Source organism: Glycine max, chromosome 18, assembly GCF_000004515.6.
Source record: "Glycine max cultivar Williams 82 chromosome 18, Glycine_max_v4.0, whole genome shotgun sequence".
Classification (NCBI taxonomy): domain Eukaryota; kingdom Viridiplantae; phylum Streptophyta; class Magnoliopsida; order Fabales; family Fabaceae; genus Glycine; species Glycine max.
Window position 1 is genome coordinate 24,631,987 of NC_038254.2, and position 12,682 is coordinate 24,644,668.

A 12,682-nucleotide genomic window follows, 5' to 3' on the forward strand; every position below is an offset into this window, starting at 1 on the left:
GAGTCCCCCAAAGCCTTCTATGGAGATGTCTTGGGCTACATGAGCTTCGTTCAAGACCTTTACTAGCAAAGCCCGATGAGACTCAGAGCTCATGAGTAGTTCCAAAAGAGAAACTCTGGCTGGGGTTTTGTTGAGCTGCTCAATGACCTTGAACTCGCTTTGTTGAATAATGCGGAGGAACTCGCCTACCTCCTCTAGCGATACTTCTTTCTTGCCACAACCATCCTTTTTCTCTGAAAGACCTTTCACTGGAATATCCTCGTCCGGAGCGGGGATCACTTTGTCATTTTGTTCTTCCGCTACCTTTGCCTTCCCTTTAGCGTTTGCGGGTTGTGTCGGCAGGTCAGGGGATGCGAACACGCGACCGCTGCGGGTCACACCGCTCAGCCCCGTGATATTGGTTACCCTGGCCGACAACGAGCTGATGTCGGTGGCTTTTTCCTTCCCTTCGCTTGGAGGCGCATACCTCCACAGAACTGCGTGGCTGTTCTGGTATGGAAACATAATAGGTTTAACTACCGAGGGGTATCGGGGCATTTGGGGAGCTGCGTCTCTAGTGAAATATATCACTAAAGGCTTAGGCCTTCCAAGACCTCCCTCATCTACGGACTGCATGCATATGTGCTGCTCTTCACCCCCCTCATCGCCGACTTCTAGTCGGCCTTGGTATATCATCTATTGCAACAAGTCCTCCACTGCTAAACATGTTTCCATGTTATGTAGCAAGCCGGGATGCATCAAACATGAATCTTCCCCGTGCCCACCGCGGGGAATTACGCCCTCCTTTTGTAGGGCCTCGTAGATAAACCTTCTGGGGGTCGTCACGTCCTTCAAAGGCTTGGACCTGCGCGGCCTACCCGACTCGACGGCATTAACCGCCCCCCCTCCATGATTGGCAAGCGGGTTCGTTTTCACGTTGGGCCGGTCTTCTTGAAACGTCAGCCATCCGGCTTCTATCAAATGTTGGACCTTGTATTTAAGGGCCAGGCACTGTTCGATGGAGTGGCCCAGGGTTTTCCCATGGTATGCGCAGGTTGCGTCAGGGTTATACCACTTTGGGAAAGGAGGCTGGTAGATCTTTCCGGGAGATATCGTAGCCATCTGGTTGGCGATGAGGGATGGCAGGAGGTCTTCGTACGTCATTGGGATTGGGGTGAATGTTGTCCTCGGGGGAAAGTTTCTTATCGCGTTGGAACTGGCGCCAAAGTGGGCATTACCGGCCGGGCGAGTTGGGGTTGGAGCCGTAGCTTGGGGGTCTCCCTCTGGATGGGCGCAGGCGCCCTAGCTTGTATGGGTGCTGAGTTGGAAGAGTCCCCGGCACGAGCTGAGAAGCTCGGGTGATGTTGCGCGTACTGATGGGTACTGTGAGAGATCTGCGGTGGCTTGATCCACGCGGGCACTGAAGTGACAGCATGGGTATCTCCTTCCTTCCTTTTTGCCCCAGTTGCTCCGATCCCTCAAGCGTTGGTACTTGTAGAGGAGACATAATCAAACTTCCCTCTCTTCAAGCCCACTTCGATTCTTTCCCCGGCGAATACCAAGTCTGCGAAGCTGGAGGGCATGTAGCCCACTAATTTCTCATAGTAAAACACCGGTAAGGTGTCTACCATCATGGTAATCATTTCCCTTTCGACCATGGGAGGGGCCACTTGCGCTGCCAAGCCCCTCCAACACTGAGCGTACTCTTTAAAGGACTCGCTTTCCTTTTTAACCATGTTCTACAACTGAGTCTGATCTGGAGCCTTATTGGAATTGTACTGATATTGCCTAAGGAAGGCAGTAATCAGATCCTTCCAAGTGCCGATGCGGGAAGCTTCCAGATTAGTGTACCAAACGACTGCGGCTCCAGCCAAGCTATCTTGGAAAAAGAGCATCAACAACTTTTCATCCCTAGAATGTGCCCCCATCTTGCGACAGTACATTTTGAGATGGTTCTTAGGACAAGTCGTCCCTTTGTACCTGTCGAAATCAGGTACCTTGAATTTTGGGGGGATGACGACGTCTGGTACTAAGCAAAGATCCGCCATGTCCGCGAACGGATAGTCGCCAAAGCCTTCGACAGCTCTCAATCTCTCTTCGATGAGATCGAGTTTCCATTTTTCTTCCGCTGCTGGGGGTGGTCCTTCTGCTGACAAGAATATTGGCTGTGTTGGGAGGTTTCGAGGTTCCCCCGTGAGATTGGGCTGAGGTAGTGTGTTGGGTGCTGGCCCCTCGACGGGGACCGGGGAGTAGAAATCGATGCCTCCTTGGGCATACTCTCTACGATCCTCGTGAACCTCGTCCGACTGTCGAGGAGGCTCCCCTTCAAGGATGGGGGAAGGGACATGACCCGCGTCATCATGCATGATTGGTGACGTGTAATTAGGTGGTAATCCATAAGGGTAAGCCACTTGATTGTATCCCAGATGGGGGTTGCTAATGTGCCCCAGTGTGCTTCTTTCTTGTCCTATCATGTTTGGGAGAGGATGGTGTGTGGTAGCTGGGAGAGTTGGGTCTGCTTCGGCAGCCGAGCTAACAGCGGCAGTGATGGCCACGTTATTCTCCATAAGTTGTCTCATTCCTAGCATGGCATCCATCATGGAAGCCATTTGCTCTTTCAAAGTTGACATGTCTGCTTTCATCTGTTCTTGTATCTCCTCTTGGTCACCCATCATCCTAGATTTGGATCTGGTGCGATAGGGATGCCTTGGGGCGCATTTAGTTATGGCGTTTTCCTAAAAAACCAAACGTGAGGAGTACGTAAAAAAATGAATGCATGCTAGAGATAAAATGCGGGAGTGGTTTGATTCGCACTTATTTTTTGGAGTAAAAACGCGGGATAAACTCATTTTATTCAGAAAGTTATAACTAGTCAAGATCTGAGTGACAATACAAACTTCCTAGCGGTTCCTAATTATATGGGCCATTAAGTCTATCATATGCTGACAATAGCTGAGAAGTCCGTGGATCTCCTCGGGGGCGGAGTAGGTGTCCGCCATTGGTTTTGCCTTGGCTAGCAATCGGGGAAGTTCTTGACTTCCGTTCAAAGTAAGAGCAAATCGGTCCATCCACATTGTTGCCTCTTGATGTAACGAGTCGATCACTGATCGAGGCCATACCCGAATCAAATAAACATGAAAATGCAGTAACTAGGAAGTGATCCTAGGTCGCTTCCCAACGAGCAATGATAAACCAAATGTTCATAATATACTTGCAGTAATAGTAATGATTGGAGGGGTTTGTTTGTTTTGTGATTTAAAAAACAGAACAAGTAAACTAGAATACGAAACTAATAATATTTAAAACGGGTTGTTTCCTCTGATTCAGAAGCCATTCTCTTGTCCTGGGTTATGGAGAATTCGTCCCTAACAGTTAACCACTTAATTCAACCTTATTTCAATTTACTAGGCGAAAATCAACTTAGGGTTGTCAATACGTGATTAGGCAATACATACACCAGTTAGCCCTTCGTTTATTAAGCATGAACGCAAGTTAGGCTCAGAGGCAATTAATCGAACACGAAGTGTGCACAGATTAATGTTAACAAATTTGGGTTAACTGGTGAAGGGAAAACTGCCAGGAAGCCACATTATAAACGAAACCTCAAAGAGAGTTGAGCTTCGTCTTCAAAAGGAAACAACACCAGAATATTTAGCCTTCCATAGATTCAAACAGAAAACATAAATGAAACTAAAAGCAGAAACGTAAACAAAGCAAAAACGTAAATGAAGCAGAAACATACATGAAGGCAGAAGAAGAAACAAGAACGAAATTGTAATTAGAAGCAGAAAATGGAAAATTGCATTACGTGAACAGTAGCATTAGAACAGAAAAACGTAAAAACCATAAACCCTATACTCTGAATAATAGTCTAACATAATAGCCTTCCACAAATCCCAAGGCTGCTATTTAAAAAGAGTCACTCAAAGTCACTGGGCCCTATTACAATATTCTGGCCCAAAACGAAATAAACACTGAACCACATAAAATAAAATTGCAATCTCCTAATTAGAAATTAACTAAGGTAAGCGCTGCTTTATTTGCCCTCTTCAAGTCCACAACCAAAATCCAGATTAAGCCCAATGTTTCATTAATTCCTGAAATTAGATTAAAAACATCAAATTAGCTAAATGAGCCCAAATAATAAAACTGCCTAATTAATTTGACAATTAAGACTAATCAGTAATTAAAATGGTGCAAAAAGGGTTTAAGAAATAGAAGAAAATGATGGTACATCAAATCCCCCCATACTTAGCCTTTTGCACTCCTGGGCAAAATTAAACAAAGAACAAAATCCAAGGATATCAAAGAGAGACAAACAAAAACATTCACATATTTCTCAATGAACATCAAGGAATGAAAGTAATGGGTAACATCTAACATAAGGAGATCCGAAAAGTCAAGACATTCATAAAAATCATCCGAGCAACCCAATCATGGCAAAACAGTTAATCAGCTCAAGAATGAAAAGTGATAAAGCCTCACAAGATATACACTCTATCTCTCAAGTGTCTAGGCTACTATTTACCCTCAAAGCACCCATGAAAACAAACACCACATAAACTTGGTAAGATTCTAAAATTGACAATCAACCCATAAACACAAGCACATGAGGATCAAAAGGTCTTTTAAGGTTGTAATGGGGCCAAGGACAAGGTATGGAAAAATATGGAATAAGTGGCTAAATCCCAAAGGAATAGAGGAGCAATGGGGAATAATTGCATATTAAAAAAAATGAAAAAAAAATAAAAAGAACTAAAGATAAAATTTAAACATAAAGAGTAGAACCAAGAGTCTCATCATTCTTTTGCCATTTAAGATCTTATTCACTCAACTTTATTGCTTTTCTTTTTCTTTTTTGATTTTTTTTTTTGCTCTGTAGCCTTTGAGAAATAGCATCTCATTCAGCATGTCCAACATTTAACCAATATACAATGTACATCAAGTATGGCCCAAAATACATCATGAAGCATAGCCAACAAAACATGTTATCTAATGAAACAAAAACTCCCCACACTTATTCCCAAAACAATTCCAAAGCTCTAAAATTCCTTAAGGATATGGTGATATCATGGTTTTTCACTTAAGGCTTGTAGTGAGCTTCAAAACAAGGAAAGGGAAACAAGGCTCAAAAGGGATATCAAAGGAATTAATTCAAGGTAAGTCCATTTGTCTAGAATCTTATAAGAACAAAATTGCCTCAATCATTTCCAAATATGCATGTGAATTAGGAAGCATCAACAAGAATCAAGCCAAGGCTATTGTGCAAGCAATCAATGGGGCAAAACACACCAAATGATTATGATGATGGATGGCTCAAATTCTCACAAAGGTAAACTCATCACTTTCAAATTGAGCTTTCAAAACTATCATGACATGTAGAGGAGAATCAAGGATTTCAAGTCACAAAATGTCAAGAACTTTTATTTTCAAAACAATTACCCATTTCTTGAACATATCCTATAATTCAAAGAAAAACATGCAAAGTCGTACATGCACACAGAATTGACCCAAAATATTAAACTAGAAATCTGATGAAACTAACAACATTAACAAATTAACACAACTAACAAATTAACAAAACCAACAAAACTAGCAAAACCAAAGAACACTCCCCCCCTCATACTTAAACAACACATTGTCCTCAATGTAGCACAATTAAAAGATTAAAAACAATTAAACCATCAAATAGAATCGGACAAGTGTAATAAAAGCAAAGAAGGAGATAGGAAAAGAAGAACTCCCTAAGTTATAGTGGAGGAAGAGTAGGGTGGAGTAAGGAAGTCTCTTCCACCACTACGTCCACTAAAGAAGGGTTTGTGAGGAATGGCTTAAGTCGATGTCCGTTGACCTTGAAGCTCTTGTTTGTGGAGTCGCTTTTGATCTCAACTGTACCATAAGGAAAAACATTAGTAATAACAAAAGGACCAATCCACTTAGACCTCAACTTACCACTCATGAGTCTAAGCCTAGAATTATACAATAATATTTTTTTCCCAACCATGAAGTCCTTCTTAACTATCATGCTATCATGGAACTTCTTGGTCTTTTCTTTGTAGAACTTGGCATTCTCGTAGGCTTCTAGGCGGATTTCATCTAACTCACTCAGTTGCAACTTTCTTTCCTCACCAGCTTGATCCATAGAGAAGTTGCAAGTCTTCACTGCCCAGTATGCTTTGTGCTCAATTTCCACTGGAAGATGACATGCCCTTCCAAAGACAACCCGATAAGGAGACATTCCTATGGGTGCTTTGTAGGCAATCCGATGTGCCCAAAGAGCAGCATCAAGCCTGGTACTCCAATCTTTCCTGCTTGGCTGCACAATCTTCTCTAAAATTCTCTTGATCTCCCTGTTAGAAATTTCTGCCTGTCCAATGGTCTGGGGGTGGTATGGTTGGATACCCTGTGTACCACCCCGTACTTTTTAAGCAAGGCATGCATTGTTCTGTTGCAAAAATAGGTTCCTTGATCACTAACAATTGCTTTAGGTACTCCAAACCTGCAAAATAGATTAGATCTGACGAAATCTGCAACAACTTTAGCATCATTAGTTCTAGTGGGCTTGGCTTCCACCCATTTTGAAGCATAGTCAAGTGCAAGGAGAATGTAAACATAATCAAAAGAGACAGGAAAAGGGCCCATGAAATCGATACCCCAGACATCAAACACCTCACAGAATAGCATAGGTTGCTGAGGCATTTGTTGTCGCCATGTAAGTGTATTTCCTGCTCTCTGACACTGCTCATAAGTGTTGCAGATCTTCCACGCATCTTTAAAGATGGTGGGCCAATAAAAGCCACAATCAAGCACTTTGTGAGCTGTCCTTTGAACACCCAGATGACCTCCCGATGCGGAAGAGTGACAGAACTGCAGGACTGAGTCAGTATCATGATCTGGAATGCACCGTCTAATTACCTGATCACTGCACAATTTCCACAAGTAGGGGTCATCCCAAATAAAATGCTTAGCATCACTTTTAATTTTATATTTTTGGGCCTTAGATGCTGAGGGAGGAAAAACATAAGCAACTAAATAATTGACAATGTTAGCAAACTAGGGAGTAGAAAGAGAGTCAGAAATACTATACAGTATATACAAATGATCATCCGGGAAATCATCCCAAATGGGTGAATCCGCATCAGATACACGTTCGATCCGACTCAAATGATCAGCAACTAAATTTTGTGCTCCGCTCCTATCACGGATCTCCAAGTCAAACTCTTGGAGCCTGAGCATCCATCGGATCAACCTAGGCTTAGAATCAGCCTTCTTCAACAAGTACTTTAGAGCTGCATGGTCAGTATAAACAATAAAGCGGGTACCAAGCAAATAAGATCGAAATTTTTCAAGAGCAAAAACTATGGCTAGAAGCTCTTTCTCAGTAGTAGTATAATTCGCTTGGGCAGCATCTAAAGTCCTAGAAGCATAATATATCACCCTGGGCAATTTATCAATTTTCTGAGCAAGGACAGCCCCCAATGCATAATTTGATGCATCACACATAAGCTCAAAAGGGGTTGTCCAGTCGGGTGCCGGGATGATAGGGGTGGTAGTCAGTGCTCTTTTGAGGCAATCAAAAGCCTCTTTGCATCTGTCATTAAAGTCAAACTCCACCTCCTTTTGCAACAAGTTGGACAGTGGAAGGGCTACTTTGCTAAAATCTCTTATAAAGCGCCTGTAGAATCCTGCATGACCAAGAAAAGATCGCACCTCTCGCACACAAGAGGGGTAAGGCAATTGTGAAATAACAGAAATTTTTGCAGGATCTACTTCAATACCCTTATTGGAAATAATGTGGCCTAAAACTATACCTTGCTCAACCATAAAATGACATTTTTCAAAATTTAGAACAAGATTAGTTTCGATGCATCTATTCAAAACTTTTTCCAAACTATCCAAACAACCATCAAAAGAGGATCCATATACAGTGAAATCATCCATAAACACCTCTATGCAATTTTCTAAGAAATCACTGAAAATACTAATCATGCACCGCTGGAAGGTACCAAGGGCATTGCACATGCCGAAAGGCATCCTCCTATAAGAAAAAGTGCTGAAGGGGCAGGTGAATGTGGTCTTTTCCTGATCCTCAGGAGCAATAGTAATTTGCATATAACCAGAAAAACCATCAAGGAAACAGTAGTGTGATTTACCGGCCAGGCGTTCAAGCATCTGGCAAATGAATGGCAGGGGAAAATGGTCCTTTTTGGTAACCTGGTTCAGCCTCCTATAGTCAATGCAGACTCTCCAACTGTTCTGCACCCGAGTAGGAATCATCTCCTCCTTCTCATTTTTTATCACTGTGAGGCCGATCTTCTTCGGGACTACCTGGACGGGACTCACCCATTGGCTGTCGGAGATAGGATAAATGATTCCAGCTTGTAAAAGCTTGGTTATCTCTTTCTTCACTACATCAAGAATCACCGGGTTGAGTCTTCTCTATTGATGTCTTACTGGTTTAGCTCCATCCTCTAAATTTATTCGATGCATACATGTGGATGGGCTAATACCAGGAATGTCCTCCAGGGTCCAGCCTATAGCCTTCTTATGCTTCTTGAGAACAGACAACAACTTCTCCTCTTGCTCATCAGCAAGGGAGGCAGATATAATCACTGGAAAACTTTTTCTATCATCCAAGTAAGCGTATTTTAAATTTGATGGCAGAGGCTTCAATTCTGGTGTGGCCGGCTGGATAGTGGTAGAAGGAGATGGTTTTTCAGCCTGTACCTCATAAAGAAAGTTAGAGGTATGTGTACTTCCTGAAACATGGTTAGTCCTATCTGACTCTATAAAATCAATCTCGAGAGGTAAAACACCACCACCAGACATGCAACCAATATCAATTTCAGATTCACTCTCAGCATCAAATTCAGACATATGATCAAGTACAATTTCAGACTCAATGCATGAAGAGTGAGAGGCATGCAGATTAGAATAAAGATCAGTCATGTATTCATCAACAACATGGTCAATTATTTCAGCACGAAATACAGAAAGATCTTCAGATGGGTATTTCATAGCATCCAGAATATTAAAATGAACAGTTATATCACCAAACTCCATGGATAGTGTGCCTGCATATACATCTATCTTAGTTCTAGCAGTTTTCATAAAGGGTCTGCCTAGAATGATGGGAACTGATCCTTGAGAAAATCCATCCTCCATATTGAAAATATAAAAATCAACAGGGAAAATCAGTTCACCAACTCTAACTAAGACATCTTCTATGAAACCAACAGGATAGGCAACACTTCTATTAGCTAAATGAATTACAACATCAGTTGACTGCAAGGGACCTAGAGATAGAGAATTAAAAATAGACAGAGGCATAACACTAACAGAAGCTCCTAAATCTAGCATGGCATTGTCAAACTTACTATTCCCTATAATACAAGGTATGCTGAATGTACCTGGATCTTTACATTTTTCAGGAATTTGGGGGACAGATTTACCAATCAATGCAGAGACATTTCTACCCATGCTAATTCGTTCACTTCCTTTAAGCTTCCGCTTATTAGTGCACAGCTCCTTCAAGAATTTAGCATATCTTGGAATTTGCTTTATTGCATCCAGCAGAGGTATGTTTACCTCTACTTTTCTAAATGTTTCCAAGATCACTTTCTCTGCCTCTTCCATTTTTTTTGTTGGAAACTGCTCTTGGAGGGAATGGAAGAGGAGGGATATGCTACTTCTGCAAATCAGAATTACCAGTGGAAGATTCACCTGCACAGAAATTGTTAGGTAAATTTTTGTCATCACCTTTTTCTGGAGTAGAGTGAAGTTTGGCAGGTTCAATTGTAGATGAGAAAGGTGCTACGGGTTGAGGTCCTTGACACTGCTTTCCCGACCTCAATGAAATGGCACTGACATTTTTGGGATTTTGGACAGCTTGAGAAGGCAGCTTGTCAGAATTATGGGACTGTTGTTGATTTAATTGTGTAGTCAATTGTCCCATCTGATTAGTTAAGCTCTGAATGGAGGCTCTGGTCTCTTGTTGAAACTGCATGTTCTACATAGTCATTTGCCTCACAAGTTCTTCGAGGGAAGGTTGCGAAGGAGCGTCAACTGTTTGCTGTTTCTGGGGCTGTTGTTGTTGTTGGATTGGTGGAGGAATGTATGGTATGCTTGGGCCAGCAGCATTTTGGAAGGAAGGAGCAGGCTGCTATTGTTGTTGAGGGCTAGACCATTTGAGATTAGGGTGATTCCTCCATCCGGGGTTGTATCTGTTGCTGGAGAGGTCATAATTGTTCTATTGTGGTTGATTTTGCTGCTGAGGTTGAGAAGGTCTATTGTAAATGTTTGCAGCATAAGCTTCAGGCTGCTCAATTGCTCCAGGTTGCTGCATGGAAGGGCAGAGGTCTGTATGGTGGTCAGCAGAGGAGCATAAACCACAGACTCTTGTGACAGATACAAATTTCTGATTCAAGGCCAGCTGGGTTACCAAGTTAACCAATGCATCTAGTTTGCCTTCAAGCTTCGTAGTTTCAGATGATGCAGATGAGTTTCTAGCTACCTCATGCACTCCTCTAATGACTATGGCATCATTTCTGGCGCTAAACTGCTGGGAGTTGGAAGCCATCTTCTCAATCAAGTTTCTAGCTTCAGCGGGAGTCATGTCTCCAAGGGCTCCACCACTGGCAGCATCTATCATACTTCTCTCCATATTACTGAGTCCTTCATAAAAATATTGGAGAAGAAGTTGCTCTGAAATCTGATGGTGAGGGCAACTGGCAAATAGTTTTTTAAATCTCTCCCAGTATTCATATAGGCTCTCTCCACTAAGTTGTCAAATACCTGAGATATCCTTCCTGATGGCCGTGGTCCTGGAAGCAGGGAAAATGTTTTCTAAGAATATTCTCTTAAGGTCATCCCAGCTCGTGATGGACCTTGGAGCAAGGTAATACAGCCAGTCCTTTGCCACTCCCTCTAAAGAATGAGGAAAAGCCTTCAGAAATATGTGATCCTCTTGGACATCTGGGGGTTTCATGGTGGAGCAGACAATATGAAATTCTTTCAGATGTTTGTGCGGGTCTTCACCTGCAAGGCCATGAAACTTTGGAAGCAAATGGATCAGTCCAATTTTAAGAACATATGGGACATCCTCATCAGGGTATTGGATGCACAAGCTTTCGTAGGTGAAATCAGGTGCAGCCATTTCCTTTAGAGTCCTCTCATGGGGTGGAGGTTGTGCCATGTTCTCAGAATGTTCAAAATCAGAATGCTCAAAATTGTAATGCTCAAAATCATGATGTTCAAAATCACCAATAACAGAATGCACAGATTCACCAGTAATGGAATGCTCAGGATGATCAAAAGGTATAAAATGATGCCTAACTAATCTATGAAATGTCCTATCTATCTCAGGATCAAAGGGTTGTAAGTCAGATGGATTGCCTCTAGTCATACACTACATTCAGCATGCACAACTAGTTGCCTTGTCATGTAAATGAAGGTGTAGGTTTGAACTACAGCTACCCTCAAATGATATCCAAATGACTTGAAATTTTTGAGCAACCTTATAAAATGATGAGAAGATAGCACACAAAATTTCAAACAAAAATTCAAAGTCTAACTATGGAAGCTAAAAATGGTAGGTTGAGAAAAATAAGTGAATAAAACTTGAAAAATAAAAAACTTTTGACAGAATCACTTTTTTTGGACAATAGAGACCTCAGCCGGCCTATGGCCGGCTCCACGGCGTAGGAAATTTTTTTCTAACCCAAATACATATATAATAATTGCGATTCTGATAAGCGGAGCAAAAGTTATGACCGTTTGAAGTTTCAACAAAAACAAAATTTGCTACTTTTTTGGAACTTCCAAATCTAACCAAACTAAAGGCTCTAGCTATTTTTCCCACAAAATATAGATTAAAAGAAGTTACCACAAAAAAATTCAGCCAAAAATAACAACCCTAGCTACTAAAACAAAAAATCCCAAATAATTCAGCATGGGTGGTCGCTAAAATCCATCGCTACATGATTTCTACTACTACTCTGTTTTACAGCAAGCAAAAGTGGTCGCTAAGTCCATCGCAAAACACTATTCACAGCAAAACACCCAAAACTGAAACAGGGGAAGCGCTTAATAGGAAAACTAAAACAAAACATACACTAAACAAAATAACAAGACACTAAACAACACTAACACAGGCACTAACACAACACTAACAATTAAACATAAAACACGAAATAATTAAACACTAACACGACACAAGCTATTATGAACCTTTGGACACTGCTCCCGGCAACGGCGCCAAATTTGATCAAGGCCGTACCCGAATCAAATAAACATGAAAATGCAGTAACTAGGAAGTGATCCTAGGTCGTTTCCCAACGAGCAATGATAAATCAAATGTTCATAATATACTTGCAGTAACAGTAACGATTGGAGGGGTTTGTTTGTTTTGTGATTTAAAGAACAAAACAAGTAAACTGGAATACGAAACTAATAATATTTAAAATGGGTTGTTTCCTCTGATTCAGAAGCCATTCTCTTGTCTTGGGTTATGGAGAATTCGTCCCTAACAGTTAACCACCTAATTCAACCGTATTTCAATTTACTAAGCGAAAATCAACTTAGGGTTGTCAATACGTGATTAGGTAACACATACACCAGTTAGCCCTTCGTCCATTAAGCATGAACGCATGTTAGGCTTAGAGGCAATTAATCGAACACGAAGTGTGCACAGATTAATGTTAAC

The 12,682-nt window shown here is 41.7% G+C and overlaps 1 non-coding gene across 1 annotated transcript; it reads left to right on the forward strand.

The window, feature by feature from the left end:
• Positions 1 to 10,688: 10,688 nt before the first annotated feature.
• LOC113000309 (small nucleolar RNA R71) lies at positions 10,689 to 10,795 on the forward strand. The gene has a single exon (XR_003265599.1). It is a non-coding gene; the product is annotated as a small nucleolar RNA R71 (small nucleolar RNA).
• Positions 10,796 to 12,682: the final 1,887 nt, after the last annotated feature.